The 25,357-nt window shown below is 44.3% G+C and overlaps 2 pseudogenes; one reads left to right on the top strand and one right to left on the bottom strand.

Moving 5' to 3' along the window:
- Nucleotides 1–3,949: 3,949 nt before the first annotated feature.
- Nucleotides 3,950–4,877, bottom strand: LOC127032849 (olfactory receptor 5M10-like; annotated as a pseudogene).
- An 8,164-nt stretch (nt 4,878–13,041) lies between these two features.
- On the top strand, nt 13,042–13,975 carry LOC127032848 (olfactory receptor 5V1-like; annotated as a pseudogene).
- Nucleotides 13,976–25,357: the final 11,382 nt, after the last annotated feature.

Genomic DNA, 25,357 nt, shown 5'->3' with positions numbered 1-25,357 from the left:
CTTGCTGTGCTTACTCAACTCCCATCTTCTTTCAGTCTTACTTCCACTTATATCAGGTTGAATATTTGCGTCCTTCTTTTCCATTCCAGTCTGTCTTGAATGCTGTTCTTTGGAAACTCTGCAGCTAATCATATGACATCCATTCATCTAGTTCTGAGTCTGCCAATCCTTCCGTTACCCTCCATTTCTAAGTTGAACTCCCTGTTTCCTACATAGTCTTCTGATTTTTTTTTCACATGGCCAAACCATCTATTCCTGGACTCTCTCAGCTTTTCTATAACTTTTACCATCTTCACATTTCTCTTACTTCATTCATTCCAAACATGCTCCATCCATGTAACTCCAAGAATCCCTCTTTACATTTTCATTTCCATTGTATTCAAGATCTGCTCCTGTCTGTTCCTCAGTGCCCAGAATTCAGAGTCCTCTGAAAGTGCAGGCCTAATTAACATCTTGCAGATCTCACTTTTCAATTTGGTAGGTTTAGTGAAAATACAAATGCTCATATAAATAGGCATATAACACCCAGTCCAGCAAAAGCTTTTACTCCTGTGAATGTTGTAAACATGAATAATGTTATTGAAATTAAGTGTGAGTACTGACTATTAGCATGAGTGTAAATCTGTCTGCAGGTTTGGGACTATGATGGGTTAGATGACAGAAACCCTCTGGTAGCTGCCACCTGATGTGCCAAGACTACTTCTACCTCTGTCTTCCTCGCCAGCCTGGGACCACAGCACCCTGTCTTGCTGAGCCAGACATGCCCGTCTACTCAAACACAGACCCAGGGTCTGAATTATTTGCCCCAAAGCTGCAGGTCTACATGAAAGCAGCTTACAGAAGTGTTCCTGCCTTTAACACTCAGATGCCCAACTCCCAAAGGAGTCTAAATGCAAATAAATCCATTTTACCCTGTATAAAGCTTATAAAAGGTAAACTCATAATTGTTCACCCTCTATAACACCGATAGAGAGATATGCATGGCTGTTTGCCCACCCAGACATTAACACTTTCTCTGAGTTAATTAATAAGTAAAAAGTGAGTTTATTAAATACAGACTGTAGGATTTAAGTGGTTCCTTGTAGTAACAGACAAAACAAAAGCACCAAGCAAAATAAAATAAAACCCACAAATCTATGTCTAATCAAACTGAATGCAGATAATCTCATCCTCAGAGACACTTCAGGAAGTTTTTTCCACAGACTGGACACCTTCCTAGCCTGGGCACAATTCTTTCCCCTGGTACAGCTCTTGATCCAGCTCATGTGGTAGCTAGGAGATTCTTCATGATGGCTCCACTTTTTCCTGTTCCATCCATTTATATATCTTTTGCATAAGTCAGGAATCCTTTGTCCCTCTGGGTTCCCTTCCCTCCTCACAATGGAAGAACACCAGGTTAAAGATGGATTCCAGTTCATGTGCCATTATCCCATGTCACTGTAGAACCTCAAGCCTTCATTCCTCCCAGCCTGGCTCACAAGAAGGCTTCCCTACAAATAGAGCCATCTACAGTCAATTGTCCTGGTTAATGGGAATCACTAAGATTCCAAATCACCATTAATGGCCCACACTTTGCATAATTACAATAGGCCCTCAGAGTTATATTTCATATTTCTAGTTTCAGATACAAGAGTGATACCTTTATACAAATACGCTGACCATACTCAGTAGACAATAAGCTTTGTGCTAATACTTTTTCCATGGAGCATATTCCAATTACTTGATATTCACCCATTAGAATATTTTTATAAAATCATATAGACTGCAACGTCACAGGGATCACAGGGAAGGTTTGTAAGCCTCAGCTGGAGGTCTGAATGCTGACAGGCTGTAGGAGTATGTCCATTTAGTCTAAACATTCAAGTGCATGCAGTGTTATGTCTCTAGATCAGACGAGATTCACAAAAACAGAGAAACGAAGAAGCCCATTTAGTGGAGACCTCCTCTCTTTCTTTCTGTAGGATTTTCACTAGGTGAGGGTTATGGTTTGGACCTAGCGACTCTTGGGAGGGTGTTCTTTGCATGTACTGATGGCATGAAGATGACAAAATTAGACAGTGGAACTTTTTTTCCTACACATTACATTTTTTATCTTAATGTAGCAAAATTCAGAAAAGGTTTAGATACAAATATTTTGGATTATAATTAATTATGAAAACATATTCTAAAGGGATATTAAACATGTTTTAGACATTAAGCCAATATCTATTTATATACAATTCTACTGTGAGGAGCTGAATATACCACAGCTCTCTACTGTGAAACTTTCTGATCATCTGGTTCTAGTCACTGCCAGAAACAGGATACTGAGCTAGATATGGCCGTCAGTATGGACTTAGTTCTTATGTTCCCACCACACAGAGTGTCAGAATTGAGCAGTTCTCTTCAGCAACATCTGTGACCCACAAAGATCCCAAAGTAGTTTCTGTATATTAATTTGAATCTGTTGACAGGCCAAAAGTGTCCATATAACTCAGTCAATGTCCCACATTAAACTGTTTTAAACAAGGTTCAGAGTTTGGTATGCAGAGACGTCACTCTTCTTAGTATCTTGGCAAACATACCATTAAAAATCCCATTTTTATAACTTTTTATTAAAGATACAAACAAGGCGGCAAAACAGTTAAAGCATTTGAAATGTAAAATATTAAATCAGGCTTTCATTTTAACTTCACTTATTCCCTTTTTCTTCTGCTGAAGACAGTTAAAAAAAAAGAATTAGATAAATTCATGTAGGATAGGTCCATGAATGGTTTTTAGTCTAGATGGCCAGGGAGGCAACCCTCTGCTCCGGATGTCTCTAAACCTCTGACTGCCAGAAGCTGGGACTGGACAACAGGGGATGGATCACTCAATAATTGCCTGTTCTGTTCATTTTTCCCTTTGAAGAATCTGGTACTGGCCTCTGTCAGAAACAGGATATTGTGCAAGATGGACCATTGGTGTGATGGACCATCTGACCTGGGATGGTCTACCATTTGTTCCTGTGTCCTAACATCATGATAAGTGATTCCCTAGCCAATGGGAGAGGATGAGGAGAAGGGTGAGTTCTGAACCTCACCTCTGTCAGAATTCAGTCTCCGTGTCCCCTGGAGCAAGACACCTCCTTCTGTTTAGAGGGTTCCCAAGTGGGAAACTTCTAACTGCACCGAAGGAATTTTTTAACAAAAAACTGAGGTGGGGAAAGGAAGAAGGAATTAGATGGAGGAGACCACTCAACTTTTATCTCAATGGTCAGGGTAATCACCTGGGATGTCGGAGGGCCATGCTTGAAGTGCCTGAGAAAGAGACAGGATTTAAACAGGGGATCTCTCCCCACTCATGTGAGAGCCCTAACCATGGGGATATGGGTTATGCTCATGAGGGTCTCTCTCTTACTCTCCTGTTCAAATCTAAGTTCTTTTGTGGATCTAGTCCTACCTGGGAAATAAAGCAATTGGCTCCACTATTTATTATAATTAATTACTGAAAAAAAATCCATGAGATTTTAGTAGGGTAAAGTACAATAAGATAGCTATTTAATATCAGTTGTTTCAACAAATTAATCAAGAACAAAACCCTGAGAAATCAATAGACAAAGAGATTTTTTAAAATTGGCCAGATGCTCAGCTGGTATAAATTGGCCATAGCTCCCCTGAAGTCAGTGGGCCAGATTAAACAGATATGGGGAAAGGAGAGAGAAAGAGAAATACGTGAATGACTTTATGGCCTGGTGCTCAGAGCACTCATTATGGATGTAGAAAACCCAGGGTCCAAGCCCCTGTGGTCCAGTGACTCTTGTACAACTTGTCCCAATGACTTTAATGAAGCCACACTGATTTAAAGCAGCTGAGGTTATCACAATGTGACCGTCAGTTACCTGACTTGAGAATGTCTTAAACACAAGTTAGCCTCAGTTCTCTGCTCTTGGATTTAAAAAAGATATATATTTAATTTAAGATCATCAGCACTACTTGAGAAACTTCAATTTCCACAACAGTTTCCCTAGTGCTATTTTCACCTCCTTGCTTTTCAGGCTGTAGATGATGGGGTTTAACATGGAGGTCAAGATGCTGTACTGGATGGAGATTATTTCATCCAGAACCACAGAGGAGACTGATCTGGGTTTTGTGTACTGGAAAAAGGCAGTCAGGTACCATAAACCAACCACAATAAGGTGGGAGCTGCAGATGGAGAAGGCTTTATGCCTGCCCTCCGCAGACCGTATCCTCCGGATGGTGAACATGATGTAAATGTAGGAGATCAGCATGAGGAGGATCTTGACCCAAATATCACAACAGAAATAAGAAGCACCAGTTGATTGGTGAGCGTGTCAGTGGAGGATCAATGTAATAGAGGAGGGAGTTCACAGTTGAAATGATTGTTTTCATTGGGCCCACAGAAACGCAACTTGGAGATAAAAACAGTGTTAAGCAGGGCATGGAAGAAGCCAATTGTCAATGTCCCACTCATCAGCTGAACACAAATCCCTTTGCTCATTCTTTCCATGTAACGCAATGGGTCACAGATGGCAGTGTAGCGGTCAGAAGCCATTGCTGAGAGAATGAAAATTTCAGCAAAAGCTGAGAGGATAAAAATGAACATCTGGGCAATGCAGCCATTGACAGAAATAGTTTTGTGCTCTACTAGGAAGTTCATCAGCATATTAGGAACCGTGACTGAGGAATAGCAGATATCAAGAAAGGATAAATGGAAGAGAAAGAAGTACATTGGGGTCTTAAGATGAGAATCAGCTCTTATCACCACCATGATCACTATGTACTACCCAGAGTGATTAGGTAAATAATTAAAAACATTGAGAAGAGGAAAATCTGCATCTGTTGGTCACTGGAAAGTTTCCGGAGAATAAATTCTTTCACTGTGGTTTGATTTTCCATTGATATTTATTTTGGGACAACTGTAACCTGTAAGACAACTAACTGAATAAATAAATTTAATTTAACACAAGTGAACTAAAATGACATGTGGACATTATCTGTTCAGTTGGATGAATGCAAAGAGAGCCCTATTCTATCCTGTACAATATAGATATTTAAATAGATTTTAAGATTTAGAGAAATAGACAGCAACGAACTGATTGCAATTTGTGTGTTGTACAGAGACAAAATATGCTGGATGGGGCCGAAGTCCTCTTGTGTAACTGCCACTTTAAGCACCTAAACTGCAGAATCAGGCCCGACAGGTATTCACAAAATCCTTGCCAAGCTATGACTAAGGGACAGCCTGATGTAGGCCTCGCTTAGCCTCTCCTGTTGTATCTGTTCCACTGTGATTAAATAATTGAAGTCATTGAAGAAAGGGGATTTGATCTCCTGCATCCAAAGTGAGTGCCGTAACAAGCAGACTATAAAATCCTTTGCTCACTTACTGTTTCTCTCCGGCCTTGTCATAAACAGATAATTAAGGGTTAATAGAACAGGAGTACTTCATGTCTCTTTTGACTGTAAAGGGTTAACAAGTTCAGTGAGCCTCGCTGTCACATGACCAAAGGACCAATCAGGGGACAGGATACTTTCAAATCTTGAAGGAGGGAAGTTTTTCTGTGTGCTGTTAGTATTTGGTTGTTGTTCACTCTGGGGGATCAGAGGGACCAGACGTGCAACCCAGGTTTCTCTCCAGTCTCTTTGATACAGTCTCTTATATGTCCAGAATAGTGAGTACTAGGTAGATAAGGCGAGTTATGCTTATGTTTGTTTTCTTTATTTGCAAATGTGTATTTGGCTGGAAGGAGTTCAATTTTATTTTGCTGAAAGGATTTTAATTTGTACTTGTATACTTAGGCTGGGAGGGTATTCCCAGTGTTTATAGCTGAAAGACCTTGTAACATATATATTTACAAAGATAATTTTTACTTTTTTTTCTTTCTTTAATTAAAAGCTTTTCTTGTCTAAGAACCTGATTGTTTTTTTTTATTCTTGTGAGACGCCAGGGGACTGGGTCTGGATCCACCAGGGAATTGGCAGACTGAGGTTTGGGTTTAGAAGCAAAAGCCAGTAGGATTTTTTCTTTGTCTTTTCCTGCTAGCTGTGTGTAAAGCAGGCTAGAGGAGATTGTTTTAAAAGCAAAGGTCTGGAAGATTTTTTTTGGTCTCTCCCTTCTGAGTACTCTGAAGGCAAAGGCATTAGGGTTTAACAAGGATCTTTGTTAAACAAAGGGACTCCAGTTGTGAGTCACCATACACCAGCAAAACACATTTGCAAATGAATGGTTTTTTTTCTTTCTAACTCTGTTGGGAATAGCTAGATAGAAGGAGTTTAAAAAAAAAGACTCTGTTGCTAAGTAACCCTAAGGAGGCAACAGAGAAGCAGCATTTCAGGCAGTAAACAGCAGAGGGCGCCCCAACACAGGAGAGTAGAAACCATGACTACCAAGGACACCCTGAAACAGGAATGGGCAAAACTGGATGCAGAGGTACAAATCAAAGACACAGACCACAAGCGAGACATGGAAAAAAACTACAAGAACTAGAAATAAAACAAAAAGAGATGAAGCTGAGAGAAAGAGAAAGAGAAGCTGCCCACAGGAGAGAGCTGGAGATAAAAGAAAGAGAGAAGGAAGAGAAAGAAAGAGAAAGAGAGGCTGCTCACACGAGAGAGCTGGAGATAAAAGAAAGAGAGAGGGGAGAGAGAGAAAGAGAAAGAGAGGCTGCCCACAGGAGATAGCTGGAGATAAAAGAGAAAGATCTGGAACTCCAGAGGGAGGCCCAACAGCAGGCCCTGGAATTAGAACAGGCTAAACCGAAGGACACAGCCAATCCTACCAACCTTTCACCAGTTATTGTTCCACATCCCAAGAAATTTCCCATCTTCAAGGCAGGTGATGACACTGAGGCCTTCCTAGAAAATTTTGAAAGGACCTACCATGGGTACAGCATCTCTGAAGACCAGCACATGATAGAGCTGAGGCCACTGCTCAGTGGACCCTTAGCAGAAGTGGTGGCTGAAATGCCTAAGGAGAACATGAACGATTATAAACTTTTTCAAATCAATGCCAGAATCAGAATGAGTCTAACACCTGAGCATACCCGTCTGAGGTTCAGAGCCCTAAGGTGGAAACCAGATGTGTCATTCACACGGCACGCCTACCACATTGGAAAGAATTATAATGCCTGGATATCAGGAGCCAATGTTAAATCTCTGGACGACATGCACCTCCTAATACAATTGGAGCAGTTCTTAGAGGGTGTTCCGAAGGAAATAGAAAGGTACATCCTAAATGAGAAGCCCAAAACTGTCACCGAGGCGGGGGAGATTGGAGCCAGATGGGTGGAAGTGGCAGGAAAGAAAAAAGCTACTATCAAAAGGAGTGAATATCACCGGTGTCACATCGACAATAAACCCTATATCCGAGGGCAACCCAAGACCCCACCTACAACTCAAGGAAAGCCACCGACTCCCTATTCTCTCACCTCACCAATCTCCAGTAACCCACCTCAGCCCAGTGACCAGTCAGCTAGGCGATGCTTCAAGTGTAATGAATTGGGACATATAAAGGCCAACTGCCCCAAGAACCCCAACAGTGCAGTTCGTTATATGTCCATCACTCCAAAGATCCCCAGGCCCAGATGCCTCTCAAATGCCCTCGGAGCGAAGGGAAATTATGAGAGTGGGCGGAAAGAAGGTTATTGCGTGGAGAGACACGGGGGCACAAGTGTCAGCTATCCACCAATCCTTCGTAGACCCCAAATTCATCAACCCAAAGGCCCAAGTGACAATTTACCCCTTCATGTCACAAGCTGTAGACCTGCCTACAGCTAAACTGCCTGTCCAATACAAAGGCTGGTCAGGAATGTGTACTTTTGCAGTCTACAACAGTGATCACATCCCCATGCTACTGGGGGAAGACTTGGCCAACCAGGCAAAGTGGGCCAAGAGGGTGGGAATGGTTACACACAGCCAAGCCAGGCAAGCTTCCAGACCCATCCCTGTTCCTGAGCCGTCCACAGGGGCCCCGTCTGTGTTAGCAGAGACCCAGACAGAGGCAATGGACCCGGATCCCCTGCCAACAACTGCAACAGTCACAGTACTTCCAGTCCCAGACCTGGACCTGGAAATGCAACCAGCACCAGAACCATTGCCAGCTCTGACACCAGCGCTTGCAAACTCATCTTTAACCCCAACGCCAGAGGGCGCCAGCGAGCCTGAACTGGCAGAAGCAAAAGACCACCATACCCAAGAGGCTCAGCCAGAGCCTGAAATACCACCTGGTGCTCCAGCAGAGAGCGGTTTACCAGCCATGAAAACAACCCCATCACCTACATCACTTCCCGTGGGACCAAGCCCAAGTCCACAGTCTAAGGAACAACTGGTGTCTCCAGCCTCCAGGAAACAGTTCCAGACTGAGCAGGAAGCAGATGACAGCCTTCAGAAAGCATGGGCAGCGGCACAGAGCACCCCACTGTCTCTCAGCTCTTCTAATCGATCCCATTTTGTTATAGAACTAGGGCTTTTATATAAGGAGACTCTTTCTGGTGGACACCGGGAAGACTGGCATCCACAAAAATGGTTGGTGGTTCCAACTAAATACAGAGGGAAGCTCTTAAGCTTAACCCATGATCATCCCAGTGGCCATGCTGGGGTGAACAGAACCAAAGACTGGTTAGGGAAGTCCTTCCACTGGGAGGGGATGGGCAAGGATGTTGCCAAGTATGTCCGGTCTTGTGAGGTATGCCAAAGAGTGGGAAAGCCCCAAGACCAGGTCAAGGCCCCTCTCCAAACACTCCCCATAATAGAGGTCCCATTTCAGCGAGTAGCTGTGAATATTCTGGGTCCTTTCCCAAAACAGACGCCCAGAGGAAAGCAGTACATACTGACTTTGGTGGACTTTGCTACCCGATGGCCGGAAGCAGTGGCTATAAGCAACACTAGGGCTAAAACTGTGAGCCAGGCCCTAATAGACATTTTTTCCAGGGTAGGTTGGCCCTCCGATATCCTTACGGATTCAGGGACTAATTTCCTGGCTGGGACCACGAAAGAACTGTTGGAAATCATGGGGTGAATCACTTGGTTGCCACCCCTTAGCACCATCAAACCAATGGCCTGCTGGAAAGGTTTAATGGAACTTTGGGGGCCATGATATGTAAATTCGTGAATGAACACTCCAATGACTGGGACCTAGTGTTGCAGCGCTATCTAGTCTATCTACATCCGGAACAGAGCATCTGAAGACATCCAATAGGTCTATGTATGTGATCCTTGGACCCTTTATCCGAAGCAGTGAACCACTCAAGATGTGTAAGATTATCTGTGGTAGTGGAACAAAGAGCCTTTCCTGAGCTGCCTCCAAGATTCAAGCTGATTTCTTGAGAATGGTTTAAATGCTGTTTTGTTCCCCTTGGGACAAGATCCCTGAAGTTCACTCTATGTAACAAGCTACCAGTAACATTGGGCTGGGTCAGCACTCTAGCAATTCTCTGTAGTTCCAACAAATGAGAGCAATGAGACTATTCACGTAGCTGAAGATGCATAACTTAGATATATGCCATCTCCCCCTCTGCTCCCCCACCCAGTGTAGATCAGGCTTTAGGCACTGAACTCCCTGGGAGTGGTGGGACTTAGCACTTCTTGGCTTAGCATCTCTCATTAGCTGGTTTAGTTGGCTCCGCGCCTACCATGCTGGCTTTTGTGGATCCCCTTCTTAGGTATCTCTCTCTCCCATCTGTCATTGTGTAGGCAGGTGGGGGGGCAAGGTCAGGCTTTGTGAAGGGCAATGATTTTTCCAAGTGCCTAAAATTTAGGCGCTGCGACACTCAGCAACCCAATGTCTAATTTCTTTATGAATCGAGCCCCGAGAATCCATCCAGAAGAGCAGGAAGCATGATGGATCGGGCCCTTAAAGTTTACTGTTTAAACATGCGAGTTGTTATTTTGCCATAAGCAGAGCAGCTGGTTAAAAGGAGATTTCCTGAGGTTAGAAGTCTCCCTCTGAGGCCACTCGAGCATACATCCCAGTATCTGGATCCTCACCTCCACCAATTTCACCCAAGTTACAGATGTTCCGTGGGGCCCTGTGAGCTCAAGGCCCTTGTCCAATTGCTCCCTCTTTCCCCGCTTCTCATCAGCCTGATCTTCTGTTATCATTTTTCTCCTCTGAGGTCTAAAGTTTAACTCCATTAACTTGATTTGCTTAAATTTCTAAGAATATATATATATATAATTAACTTTTCCTTGCATGTGATGAAAAAATGCCCATCAGCATAATTGCCAAGGACACCTCATCTTCTCATGCGAGGCATAGATCAGGTTCACTTTTGGCAATGGTCTCCGACACAGTGAACCAAGTGGGAGAGCAGAATTGGAGTGTCCTCATAGGCAAATACAGGTCTCTTTAATGAGAGAACTGAGGTGGATGAGGGGGAGAGTGAAAACTGCAAGATGGATGGCAGAATCGATGTCTCACTCCCTGACATCCTGAATGAAGAGGTCATGTCAGAGATTCCAACTTGTCATACACCATCACAAAGATCAATGGATCCTTGTTTCCTCTACACACCTTTTCATTCATTCTCATGAGGGAGAATCAGCAGCATTGCTACAACAAATGGCACTGGTACTAAGGAATCCCCTTGTAATATTTCTCTTTTAATTTGAACCTCATTGAAGAGTCCCTTCTAGGTAGAATCAAGTGTTCCAGTTAAGCATAGATTGCTGTAGAAAGGAGACGATTTTTGGTTGAACCTTGGACACTTTCCTTATGTGCAGAGTCCCACATTCGTGGATCACGAAAGATATAAAACAAAGGATGAGACCATCTAACTTTTTCTGTGATCCTCCTGGAAAGCCTGAGTTGGTCTTTTGTCCTTTTCATATTTACTGAGCATTTTGCTCAGGAGGCAGCATTCCATTGCAAGCTAGGTCTATCCACATTTTCTTTGCCAGATTTGTGATAGAAATTTCCATGTAGTTGGTCAACCAACCGTGTTTGGTCTATAATTCATAGATTACTGCAGCCGCTTCCTCCTCCTCCTTTTATTGTTTTGGTACCAGGAATGTTGTCTCTGTTACTATCCATCTTGAAAATCTGTTCTTCAGACATTTATTAAGTTGTTCAAGCAAACAATCAATCCATGTTGTGAGGCATTTCAGGCAGAATCCATGCATCACATCTGGTCTGGGTGGCTTTCCATTTTTTATTCTATTCGGTACTTCATCTTTTTCTTTCTTTGGTCTTTGTGTATTCCTCTGTGCTGTGGCTTTCTAATTTTTCTCACTTTTTTAATCCAGTCTGCTGTCTGATTATATATTACATCCTCAGACCAGATTTCCTTCCAGTAGTGCTGGAACTCTCCCACATCATTTATTGGCCCTCTAGTTTTCCTGTTCTGCTTTTAACATTAATCAGATCAAAATCTCCTAGGGTCTCTGAAGTGATTCTTCTCTTGATACTAAGAACTTTGTGGGAAATCTTTCGAGTCCATGACACTAAGTGATGAGCTTCTCCTTACATTGTTCCTTCATAACTCTCACATCCTTTCATTTAGCTGATATTTCATCTCCAGGCTGTGTGCTGCTCCTTAAATATAATATATTATAAATCGATACCTCCTTCATATTTCCTATACTTTCTTTGGGAGCTACTACACTCATATTTGTCCTCAATTTCTCTTCAGTGTGTGGTTTCTGTTAATCCTGTATTATTTGCTTCTACCAAAATGTTTGCAGGTGGGTCAACATGACTCATCCCTCTTTTCAGCCTTTCAATCTCCATTTCTGTAAATAGTCCTCTTTGCAATTAAGGTCTGTTTTCCAGTGAGCATATGTTCAGTCATTATTTTCTCGATTTTTCTTTCCTTCCAGTGTTGGAGCATTCATTTTTCTCCAGGCTCTCTGTTCTGGTTTTGCCAAAATCCAACCTTAGATCACGTCTTGGTTTGCACTGAGTCCTTTTCACTCTTTTGTTGAAAACAATCTCTGGTTTCCTTGGATAGTTTGGACAGCTGCATGATATCCACCTGAGGTTACCTGCTTCCACATAATACATCTTGCCAATGGAGGAGCCTGTCATACAGCTAAGATCTTTGGAGGCCCCCTCTATGACATTCAGAATAATTACCAAGTTGCCTATATTCTCTCTATTTGGTTGGGTTGTCAGTCTATACAATATGCTGGGTCTTAAACCAATATTTCTAGGTCCCTGGGGTTTGTTTATTTATTTATTTATTTATTATCGAAATCGTAGATATTATAATAGAGATGAATCCAATTATATACTATAGATATTAAATACTCTCGAACAGTGGTTTTGAACCTGTGGTCTGGAGGTACGTAGACCATGTCTAAGATTTTCAAAGGGCTCAGAACCTCCATTCAAATTTTTTAGGGGTCCACAAATGAAAAAAGGTCAAAAACCACTGCTGTACAAAAATTGCAAAATGTAATAGACAAAGAGATACTTATAGAATTGACCAGATCCCCAGTGGGTGTGACTCAGCCATAGCGTAATTGGAGTAAAGGGGCAGGATCCCCAACTGGAGTAAAAACAGTTGTATCTGTGCTGATGTTAGAGGGACAGATGAAAGAGTTATTAGGTCAGAGAGAAACACCAAGTGAGCAAAGGACTTTATAGTCTGCTTGTTAAGGCCCTCACTCTGGATGCAGGAGATCAAGTCTCCTTTCTTCAATGACTTTAATTATTCAATCACAGTGGAACAGATTAAACAGGAGATGCTAAGTGAGGCCTGTATCAAGCTTTCCCTTAGTCCTAGCCTGGCAGGGATTTTGTGAATTCTGCAATTTGGGTGATTCTGCAATTTGGGTGCTTAAAGTGGCAGTTACGCAAGAGGAATTCGACCCCTATCTGGCATATTTTGTCTCTGTACAACACACAAATTCCAACCAGTTCGTTGCTGTCTATTTCTTTAAATCTTAAAATCTTAAAATCTAATTAAATATATATATTGCACAGGATAGAATAGGGCTTTCTTTGCATTCATCCAACTGAACAGATAGTGTCCGCATGCCAATTTAGTTCACTTATGTTGTGTTAAATTAAATATATTTATTTATTGGTCTTACAGGTTACAGTTTTCCCAAATAAATATCAATGGAAAAGCAAACCACAGTGACCGAATTTATTCTCTGGAAACTTTCCAGTGACCCACAGATGCAGATTTTCCTCTTCTCAATGCTTTTAATTATTTACCTAATCACTCTGGGCAGTAACATAGTGATCATGGTGGTGATAAGAGCTGATTCTCATCTTAGTACCCCAATGTACTTCTTTCTCTTCCATTTATCCTTTGTTGATATCTGCTATTCCTCAGTCACAGTGCCTGATATGCTGATGAACTTCCTAGTAGAGCACAAAACTATTTCTGTCAATGGCTGCATTGTCCAGATGTTTTTCATCCTCCTCTCTATTGGTGCTGAAATTTTCATTCTCTCGGCCATGGCTTCTGACCGCTACACTGCCATCTGTGACCCATTGCGTTACATGGAAAGAATGAGTAAAGGGATCTGTGTTCAGCTAGTGAGTGGGGCATGGACAATAGGCTTCTTCCATGCCCTGCTTAACACTGTTTTTACCTCCAAATTGCCTTTCTGTGGGCCCAATCAAATCAACCATTTCAGTTGTGAACTCCCTTCTCTGTTACAACGATCCTGCAATGACACCCTCACCAATCAAGTGGTGCTTCTTATTTCTGTTGTGATATTTGGGTCAAGCTCCTTCCTCCTCACATTGATCTCCTACATTTGCATCGTGTCCACCATCCTGAGGATACGCTCTGCGGAGGGCAGGCGTAAAGCCTTCTCCACCTGCAGCTCCCACCTTGTTGTGGTTTCGTTTATGGTACCTGACAGCCTTTTTCCAGTACACAAAACCGAGCTCAGTCTCCTCTGTGGTTCTGGATGAAATATTCTCCATCCAGTACAGCATCTTGACCCCCATGTTAAACCCCATCATCTACAGCCTGAAAAACAAGGAGGTGAAAATAGCACTAGGGAAAACGTTGGGTAAATTGAAGTTTCTCAAGTAGTGCTGATGATCTTAAATTAAGTATATATATATTTTTTTAAATCCAAGAGCAGAGAACTGTGGCTAACTTGTGTTTGAGACAGTCTCAAGTCAGGTAACTGATGGCCACATTGTGATAACCTCAACTGCTTTAAATCAGTGTGGCTCCAATAAAGTCATTGGGACAAGTAGTAAAAGAGTCACTAGAGCACAGGGGCCTGGACCCTGGATGTCCTACATCCACAGTGAGTGATCTGAGGACCAGGCCAGAGAGTCATTCACACATGTGAATCTCTCTCTCCTTTCCCCATATCTGTTTAATCTGGCCCACTGACTTCAGAGGAGCTATGGCCAATTTATACCAGCTGAGCATCTGGCCAATTTTATAAAAATTTCTTTATGTATTGATTTCTCAGGGGTTTGTTTTTAAGCAATTTGTTAAAACAACTCATATCAAATAATTATCTTATTGTATTTTACCCTGTTAAAATATCATAGATTTTTTTCAATCATTAATTATAATAAATAGTGGATCCAATAGCTTTATTTCTCAGGTAGGACTAGTATCATAAATCTAGTCCCAGATTTGGACCTTAGCATACAAAATATGGGGGTTAGCATGAAAACCTCCAAGCTTAGTTACCAGCTTGGACCTGGTAAAGCTGCCAACACCCAAAAAATTAGAGTCTTTTGGGGCACTCTGGTCCCCCCAAAAACCTTCCCTGGGGACCCCAAGACCCAAATCCCTTGAGTCTCACAACAAAGGGAAATAAACCTTTTCCCTTCCCCCCTCCAGGTGTTCCTGGAGAGAGACACAGAAGCAAGCTCCGTGAATCTAAACAGAGGGACTCCACCCTCCCCGTTCCCAGTCCTGGAGAACAAAATTACCAAGAGCTAATCTCTCTTCCCCCCTCACCCAGAGGGAATGCAAAGTCAGGCTAGTAAATCTAACACACACAGATTTCCCCCTGACTTCTTCCTCCCACCAATTCCCTGGTGAGTACAGACTCAATTCCCTGGAGTTCCCCACTAAAGAAAAACTCCAACAGGTCTTAAAAAGAAAGCTTTACATAAAAAGAAAGAAAAATACATAAAAATGGTCTCTCTATATTAAGGTGACACATACAGGGTCATTTGCTTAAGAGAAATATGAATAAACAGCCTTATTCAAAAAGAATACAATTCAAAGCACTCCAGCAACTATAGACAGGTAAATACAAAAAGAAAAACAATAGAAACCTTACTGCCTTACTATATTGTACTCACAACTTGGAAACAGAAGTTTAGAAAGCAGGAAACAGAAATCACTTATCATAGCCGAGAGTCAGACAGAAGACCCCAGAACAAAGGACTCACAAACAAACTTGGTTTCCTGATTAGTCTTCTGGTCAGATGTTTCCGGTACTTCTTTCCAGGTGTAAGAGACATTAACCCTTAGCTGTCTGTTAATGACACGCCCCTCAAATTGCAGACAGTGGGGAAGCTCACTGGCGGCGATTTCCGTCTAGAACTTTAAAATAAACAGATTAATACAACACATGCACCTTTACATATACCACTAAGTATATAACTAACAGACTTCTACATTTTAAGAACACTTTTTTAACTACTGGATTGTGGGAAACTCTCACGGGAGAGTGCATTAGCTACTTTGTCAGAAGCTCCTGAGATGTGCTGAATTTGAAAATCAAAATCTTGGAGAGCTAAACTCCAACGAAGAAGTTTCTTGTTGTTCCCCTTGGCAGTATGAAGCTACTTTAGCGCAGCATGGTCACTTTGTAGTTGGAACCGCCGTCCCCAAACATATGGGCGTAGCTTTTCCAGGGCGTACACAATGGCGTAGCATTCCTTTTTACTGACTGACCAGTGACTTTTCCTGTCAGACAGTTTTTTGCTGAGAAACACGATAGGATGGAAGTTGTGATCCATTGCTTCCTGCATGAGAACTGCTCCTATACCAAGCTTAGATGCATCCATGGTTACTAGGAATGGCCTGTCAAAATCCGGGGCCCTGAGTACAGGGTCAGACATGAGCGTCGCCTTAAGCTGGGTAAAGGCCTTTTGACACTCATCAGTCCACTTAACTGCATTTGGCTGGGTCTTTTTGGTCAGGTCGGTCAGTGGGGCAGCGATTGGGCTGTAGTGTGGTACAAATCGCCTGTAGTATCCGGCCAAGCCTAAGAAGGATTGGACCTGCTTCTTGGACCTTGGGACAGGCCACTTTTGGATAGCATCCACCTTGGCCTGTAGGGGGTTTATGGTTCCTCCACCCACCTAGTGCCCCAGGTAAGTTACTCTGTTTCGGCCTATTTGACACTTTTTCGCCTTAACAGTTAGTCCGGCCTGCCTGATGCACTCAAAGACCTTTTCCAGGTGTAGTAGGTGTTCGGGCCAGGTATCATAACCTTAGTCCCAGATTTGGACCTTAGCGTCCAAAATATGGGGGTTAGCATGAAAACCTCCAAGCTTAGTTACCAGCTTGGACCTGGTACTTGCTGCCACCACCCAAAAAATGAGAGTGTTTTGGGGCACTCTGGTCCCCCGGAAAAACCTTCCCTGGGGACCCCAAGACCCAAATCCCTTGAGTCTCACAACAAAGGGAAATAATCCTTTTTCCCTTCCCCCCTCCAGGTGCTCCTGGAGAGATACACAGACACAAGCTCTGGGAATCCAAACAGAGTGACTCCCCCTCTCCGTTCCCAGTCCTGGAAACAAAAGTACTTTCCTCTTAACCCAGAGGGAATGCAAAATCAGGCTAGCAAATCCAACACACACAGATCTCCCCCTGATTTCTTCCTCCCACCAATTCCCTGGTGAGTACAGACTCAATTTCCCTGAAGTAAAAAAAAACTCCAACAGGTCTTAAAAGAAAGCTTTATATAAAAAAGAAAGAAAAAATACATACAAATGGTCTCTCTGTATTAAGGTGACAAAATACAGGGTCAATTGCTTAAAAGAATATTGAATAAACAGCCTTATTCAAAAAGAATACAAATCAAAGCACTCCAGCACTTAAATTCATGCAAATACCAAAGAAAAGAAACCATAGAACTTACTATCTGATCTCTTTGTCCTTACGCTTAGAAACAGAAGACTAGAAAGCAGAAACTACTTCTCCAAAGCTCAGAGAAAGCAGGCAGACAGACAAAAGACTCAGACACAAACTTCCCTCCACCCAGAGTTGAAAAAATCCAGTTTCCTGATTGGTCCTCTGGTCAGGTGCTTCAGGTGAAAGAGACATTAACCCTTAGCTATCTGTTTATGACACGCCCCCCAAATTGCAGACAGTGGGGAAGCTCACTGGCGGCGATTTCCGTCTAGAACTTTAAAATAAACAGATTACTACAACACATGCACCTTTACATATACCACTAAGTATATAACTAACAGACTTCTACATTTTAAGAACACTGTTTAACTACTGAATTCTGGGAAACTGTCACGGGAGAGTGCATCAGCTACTTTGTTAGAAGCTCCTGTGATGTGCTGAATTTCAAAATCAAAATCTTGGAGAGCTAAACTCCAACGAAGAAGTTTCTTGTTGTTCCCCTTGGCAGTATGAAGCCACTTTAGTGCAGCATGGTCAGTTTGTAGCTGGAACCGCCATCCCCAAACATATGGGCGTAGCTTTTCCAGGGCGTACACAATGGCATAGCATTCCTTTTCACTGACTGACCAGTGACTTTCCCTCTCAGACAGTTTCTTGCTGAGAAACACGATAGGATGGAAGTTGTGATCTGTTGCTTCCTGCATGAGCACTGCTCCTATACCACGCTCAGATGCATCTGTGGTTACTAGGAATGGCTTGTCAAAGTCCGGGGCCCTGAGCACAGGGTCAGACATGAGCATCGCCTTAAGCTGGGTAAAGGCCTTTTGACACTCATCAGTCCACTTAACTGCATTTGGCTGGGTCTTTTTGGTCAGGTCGGTCAGTGGGGCAGCGATTTGGCTGTAGTGTGGTACAAATCGCCTGTAGTATCCGGCCAAGCCTAAGAAGGATTGGACCTGCTTCTTGGACCGTGGGACAGGCCACTTTTGGATAGCATCCACCTTGGCCTGTAGGGGGTTTATGGTTCCTCGACCCACCTGGTGCCCCAGATAAGTCACTCTGTTTTGGCCTATTTGACACTTTTTGGCCTTAACAGTTAGTCCGGCCTGCCTGATGCGCTCAAAGACCTTTTCCAGGTGTAGTAGGTGTTCGGGCCAGGAGTCTGAAAAAATGGCCACATCATCGAGGTAGGCAACTGCAAATTCTCCCAGTCCTGCTAGTAGACCATCTACCAGCCTCTGGAAGGTGGCGGGTGCATTTCGAAGGCCGAAAGGAAGGACATTGAATTCATACACCTCCGCACGGGTGACGAATGCTGACCTCTCCTTGGCAGGTTCATCTAGCGGTACTTGCCAGTACCCCTTGGTTAAGTCTATTGTAGAGATGAACTGGGCACGTCCCAACTTCTCCAATAGCTCATCTGTGCGTGGCATTGGATAGTTGTCCGGACGAGTTACCGCATTTAGCTTACGGTAGTCCACGCAAAAGCGTATTTCCCCATCTGGTTTGGGTACCAGAACCACTGGAGATGCCAATGCACTGGTAGATGACCTGATTATACCCATCTGTAGCATGTTCTGGATCTCCCGTTCTATAGCAGCTTGGGCATGAGGAGACACTCGGTAGGGTGGGGTTCTGATTGGGTGAGCATTACCTGTATCAATGGAGTGGTATGCCCGTTCAGTCCTTTCTGGGGTGGCTGAGAACAATGGGGCGAAGCTAGTGCACAGCTCCTTGATTTGTCGCCGCTGCAGACGTTCCAGTGTGGTTGAGAGGTTCACCTCTTCCACGCCACCGTCTTTTTTCCCATCATAGTAGACACCGTCAGGCCACTCAGCATCATCTCCCTGAACTGTAAACTCACAAACCTGTAAATCTCTGGAATAGAAGGGCTTGAGAGAATTAACATGGTACACTTTAGGCTTTAGTGAGGAATTGGGAAATGCTATAGGTAGTTTACAGTTCCCAGGCGCTCTTGGACCGTGAATGGCCCTTCCCATGATGCTTCCATCTTATGGACCTGTTGCGCCTTCAAGACCATAACCTGGTCTCCTACCTTGAAGGAACGTTCTCTGGCATGTCTGTCATACCAGGCCTTTTGCTCTTCCTGAGCATCCTTTAGGTTCTCTCTAGCAAGGGCTAAAGAGTGTTGGAGGGTGCTTTGTAGGTTGCTTACAAAGTCCAGAATGTTAGTTCCTGGAGAAGGCGTAAACCCCTCCCATTGCTGCTTCACCAACTGTAATGGTCCCTTAACCTCGTGACCATACACAAGTTCAAATGGTGAAAACCCTAAACTGGGATGTGGTACAGCCCTGTAGGCAAACAACAACTGCTGCAACACTAGGTCCCAATTATCGGAGAATTCGTTGATGAATTTTCATATCATGGCCCCCAAAGATCCATTGAACCTTTCCACCAGGCCATTGGTTTGATGGTAGTACGGGGTGGCAACCAAGTGATTCACCCCATGAGTTTCCCAGAGTTTTTCCATGGTCCCCACCAGGAAATTAGACCCTGAATCTGTAAGGATGTCGGAGGGCCAACCTACCCTGGCAAAGATGTCTGTGAGGGCCAGGCACACAGTGTTAGCCCTGGTGTTGCCTAGAGCTACTGCTTCCGGCCATCGGGTAGCAAAGGTCACTAAAGTCAGTATGTACTGCTTTCCTCTGGGTGTCTTTTTTGGGAAAGGACCCAGAATATCCACAGCTACTCGCTGAAATGGGATGTCAATTATGGGGAGTGGCAGGAGAGGGGCCTTGACCTGGTCTTCAGGCTTTCCCACTCTTTGGCATACCTCACAAGACCGGACATACTTGGCAACGTCCTTGCCCATCCCCTCCCAGTGGAAGGACTTCCCCAACCGGTCCTTGGTTCTGTTCACCCCAGCATGGCCACTGGGATGATCATGGGCTAAGCTTAAGAGCTTCCCCCGGTACTTAGTTGGAACCACCAACTGTTTTTGCGGCTGCCATTCTTCCCGGTGTCCACCAGAAAGAATCTCCTTGTATAAAAGTCCTTGGTCTATAACAAACCAGGATCGATTAGAAGAGCTGAGAGGCGGTGGGGTGCTCCGTGCCACCGCCCACGCTTTCTGAAGGCTGTCATCTGCTTCCTGCTCAGTCTGGAACTGTTCCCTTGAGGCTGGGGTCACCAGTTCTTCCTCAGACTGTGGACTTGGGCTTGGTCCCTCTGGAAGCGATGTAGGTGATGGGGTTGTTTCCGTTGCTGGTGAACCGCTCTCCACTGGTGCACCTGAGGGTATTTCAGGCTCTGGCTGAGCCTTTTGGGTATGGCTGTCTGTTGCTTCTGCCAGTTTTGGCTCGCTGGCGCCCACTGGCGTTGAGTTTGAAGATGGGGTTGCAATCGCTGGTGCTGGTTGCTGTTCCAGTTCCGGGCCTGGGACTGGAGGTGCTATGGCTGTTTCAGTGGTTGACATGGAATCTGGATCCACTACCTCTGTCTGGGTCTCTGGTAACACAGACGGGGCCTCTGTGGACGGCTCAGGAACAGGAATGGGTCTGGAAGCTTGCCTGGGTTGGCTACGTGTAACCATTCCCACTCTCTTGGCCCGCCTCACCTGGTTGGCCAAGTCTTCCCCCAGTAGCATGGGGATAGGATAATTGTCATAGACTGCAAAAGTCCACATTCCTGACCAGGCTTTGTACTGGACAGGCAGTTGAGCTGTAGGCAAGTCTACAGCTTGTGACATGAAGGGGTAAATTGTAACTTTGGCCTTTGGGTTGATGAATTTGGGGTCAACGAAGGATTGGTGGATAGCTGACACTTGTGCCCCCGTGTCTCTCCACGCAGTAACCTTCTTTCCGCCCACTCTTAAATTTTCCCTTCGCTCCAAGGGTATTTGAGAGGCATCCGGGCCTGGGGATCTTTGGTGTGATGGTGGTGTAATGAATTGCACTCGCATGGTGTTCTTGGGACAGTTGGCCTTGATATGTCCCAGTTCATTACACTTAAAGCATCTTCCATCTGATGGGTCACTGGGCCGAGGTGAGTTACTGGAGACTGGTGAGGTGGAAGAATAGGGCGTCTGTGTCTTTACTAGGGTTGTATGTGGGGTCTTAGGCTGTCCTCGGTTGTAGGGTTTATGGTCGGTGTGCCCCCTGGGGTATTCGTTCCCCTTGACAGTAGCTTTCTTGCTTTCTGCCACTTCCATCCATTTGGCTCCAATCTCCCCCGCCTCAGCGATATCTTTGGGTTTTCCATCTTGTATGTACCGTGTGATGTCTTCAGGAACACCATCCAAGAACTGCTCCATTTGTATGAGGAGGTGCAGTTCTTCCAAGGTTTGAACGTTGTGTCCTGTTATCCAGGCCTCATAGTTTTTTGCAACGTAGTAGGCGTGTTTGGGAAATGACACATCTGGTTTCCACTTTTGGGTTCTGAAGCGCCGACGGGCATGATCTGGGGTTATCCCCATTCTGTATCTGGCCTTGGTTTGAAAAAGTTTATAGTCATTCATTTGCAGCTTAGGCATTTCAGCTGCCACCTCTGCTAAAGGTCCACTGAGCTGTGACCTCAATTCTACCATGTACTGGTCTTCGGGGATGCTGTACCCAAGTCAGGCTCTTTCAAAATTTTCCAAGAAGGCCTCGGTGTCATCCCCTGCCTTGTAGGTGGGAAATTTCCTGTGCTGTGGAGCAATAATTGGTGCCGGGTTGTTAGGGTTGGCTGGCACATGCAGCCCAGCTTTTGCCAAGTCCAGTTCATGTTTTCTCTGTTTTTCATTCTCTTCATTTTCTTTTTGTTGTTTTTCCATTTCTTTTTGTTGTTTTTCCATGTCTTGGCGGTGGTCCGCCTCTTTGGCTGCCTGTTCTCTTTGGTAGGCTGCCTCTCTTTTTCTCTCTCTTATTTCCATCTCTGTTTGTTTTATTTCCAGTTGTCGCCTGTGTTCAGGTTCTCTGACTTGTTCTTCGGCCCCAATTTTTGCCTTAGAAGTCATAGTTCCGGTTTTCTTGTGTTGGGGTGCCGTCCGGTGGTTATATTCTGAACTGCAGGCTCTGTTGCCTCCTGGAGTCTGCCTACCAACAGAGCCTTTAGCTAATCTTCAATGTTAAGTAAACCTGAAAAACCACTTTATTTGCATGTATATAGTGCTGGTAATGACTCTCAATGGGAGTGCTATTGTGTGACAAAAGACTCTTAATAGCACCTTAATGGTTTCTTGCTTAAGATGCAAGCCACAAACTGCCAGAGAGAGCAGAAAAAAAAATTCTCTTTGGTTCCCTTTTAAAACCAACTGTTTCTCTCTGCTAAAAAGCCCTTAGCAGAGAAAAGAAAAATATAATATTCCTAATGGCTTCTGGATTCTGTCTATCATCCCACCGCTGCTACTCATATCATAACCTTAGTCCCAGATTTGGACCTTAGCGTCCAAAATATGGGGGTTAGCATGAAAACCTCCAAGCTTAGTTACCAGCTTGGACTTGGTACTTGCTGCCATCACCCAAAAAATGAGAGTGTTTTGGGGCACTCTGGTTCCCCGGAAAAACCTTCCCTGGGGACCCCAAGACCCAAATCCCTTGAGTCTCACAACAAAGGGAAATAATCCTTTTTCCCTTCCCCCCTCCAGGTGCTCCTGGAGAGATACACAGACACAAGCTCTGGGAATCCAAACAGAGTGACTCCTCCTCTCCGTTCCCAGTCCTGGAAACAAAAGCACTTTCCTCTTCACCGAGAGGGAATGCAAAATCAGGCTAGCAAATCCAACACACACAGATCTCCCCCTGATTTCTTCCTCCCACCAATTCCCTGGTGAGTACAGACTCAATTTCCCTGAAGTAAAAAAAAACTCCAACAGGTCTTAAAAGAAAGCTTTATATAAAAAAGAAAGAAAAAATACATACAAATGGTCTCTCTGTATTAAGGTGACAAAATACAGGGTCAATTGCTTAAAAGAATATTGAATAAACAGCCTTATACAAAAAGAATACAAATCAAAGCACTCCAGCACTTAAATTCATGCAAATACCAAAGAAAAGAAACCATAGAACTTACTATCTGATCTCTTTGTCCTTACACTTAGAAACAGAAGACTAGAAAGCAGAAACTACTTCTCCAAAGCTCAGAGAAAGCAGGCAGACAGACAAAAGACTCAGACACAAACTTCCCTCCACCCAGAGTTGAAAAAATCCAGTTTCCTGATTGGTCCTCTGGTCAGGTGCTTCAGGTGAAAGAGACATTAACCCTTAGCTATCTGTTTATGACACGCCCCCCAAATTGCAGACAGTGGGGAAGCTCACTGGCGGCGATTTCCATCTAGAACTTTAAAATAAACAGATTACTACAACACATGCACCTTTACATATACCACTAAGTATATAACTAACAGACTTCTACATTTTAAGAACACTGTTTAACTACTGAATTCTGGGAAACTGTCACAGGAGAGTGCATCAGCTACTTTGTTAGAAGCTCCTGTGATGTGCTGAATTTCAAAATCAAAATCTTGGAGAGCTAAACTCCAACGAAGAAGTTTCTTGTTGTTCCCCTTGGCAGTATGAAGCCACTTTAGTGCAGCATGGTCAGTTTGTAGCTGGAACCGCCGTCCCCAAACATATGGGCGTAGCTTTTCCAGGGCGTACACAATGGCATAGCATTCCTTTTCACTGACTGACCAGTGACTTTCCCTCTCAGACAGTTTCTTGCTGAGAAACACGATAGGATGGAAGTTGTGATCTGTTGCTTCCTGCATGAGCACTGCTCCTATACCACGCTCAGATGCATCTGTGGTTACTAGGAATGGCTTGTCAAAGTCCGGGGCCCTGAGCACAGGGTCAGACATGAGCATCGCCTTAAGCTGGGTAAAGGCCTTTTGACACTCATCAGTCCACTTAACTGCATTTGGCTGGGTCTTTTTGGTCAGGTCGGTCAGTGGGGCAGCGATTTGGCTGTAGTGTGGTACAAATCGCCTGTAGTATCCGGCCAAGCCTAAGAAGGATTGGACCTGCTTCTTGGACCGTGGGACAGGCCACTTTTGGATAGCATCCACCTTGGCCTGTAGGGGGTTTATGGTTCCTCGACCCACCTGGTGCCCTAGGAAAGTCACTCTGTTTTGGCCTATTTGACACTTTTTGGCCTTAACAGTTAGTCCGGTCTGCCTGATGCGCTCAAAGACCTTTTCCAGGTGTAGTAGGTGTTCGGGCCAGGAGTCTGAAAAAATGGCCACATCATCGAGGTAGGCAACTGCAAATTTTCCCAGTCCTGCTAGTAGACTATCTACCAGCCTCTGGAAGGTGGCGGGTGCATTTCGAAGGCCGAAAGGAAGGACATTGAATTCATACACCCCCGCATGGGTGACGAATGCTGACCTTTCCTTGGCAGGTTCATTTAGCGGTACTTGCCAGTACCCCTTGGTTAAGTCTATTGTAGAGATGAACTGGGCACGTCTCAACTTCTCCAATAGCTCATCGGTGCTTGGCATTGAATAGTTGTCCGGACGAGTTACCGCATTTAGCTTATGGTAGTCCATGCAAAAGCGAATTTCTCCATCTGGTTTGGGTACCAGAACCACTGGAGATGCCCATGCACTGGTAGATGAGCAGATTATACCCATCTGTAGCATGTTTTGGATCTCCCGTTCTACAGCGGCTTGGGCATGAGGAGAAACCCGATAGGGTGGGGTTCTAATGGGGTGAGCATTACCTGTGTCAATGGAGTGGTATGCCCGTTCAGTCCTTTCTGGGGTGGCTGAGAACAATGGGGCAAAGCTAGTGCACAGCTCCTTGATTTGTTGCCGCTGCAGACGTTTCAGGGTGGTTGAGAGGTTCACCTCTTCCACGCCACCATCTTTTTTTCCTTTGTAGTAGACACCGTCAGGCCACTCAGCATCATCTCCCTGGACTGTAAACTGACAAACCTGTAAGTCTCTGGAATAGAGAGTCTTGAGAGAATTAACATGGTACACTTTGGGCTTTAGTGGGTAATTGGGAAATGCTATGAGGTAGTTCACAGTTCCCATGTGCTCTTGGACCGTGTATGGCCCTTCCCATGATGCTTCCATCTTATGGACCTGTTGTGCCTTCAAGACCATAAACTGGTCTCCTACCTTGAAGGAACGTTCTCTGGCATGTTTGTCATACCAGGCCTTTTGCTCTTCCTGAGCATCCTTTAGGTTTTCTTTAGCAAGGGCTAAAGAGTGTGGCAGGGTGCTTTGTAGGTTGCTTACTAAGTCCAGAATGTTAGTTCCTGGAGAAGGCATAAACCCCTCCCATTGCTGCTTCACCAACTGTAATGGCCTCTTAACCTCGCGACCATACACAAGTTTAAATGGTGAAAACCCTAAACTGGGATGTGGTACAGCCCTGTAGGCAAACAGCAACTGCTGCAACACTAGGTCCC

The sequence above is a fragment of the Gopherus flavomarginatus genome, chromosome 12 (genome assembly GCF_025201925.1).
Source record: "Gopherus flavomarginatus isolate rGopFla2 chromosome 12, rGopFla2.mat.asm, whole genome shotgun sequence".
NCBI classification, from domain to species: Eukaryota; Metazoa; Chordata; order Testudines; family Testudinidae; genus Gopherus; species Gopherus flavomarginatus.
The sequence above is the reverse complement of the archived record's forward strand: the minus strand, read 5'-3'. Positions and strand labels throughout refer to the sequence as shown.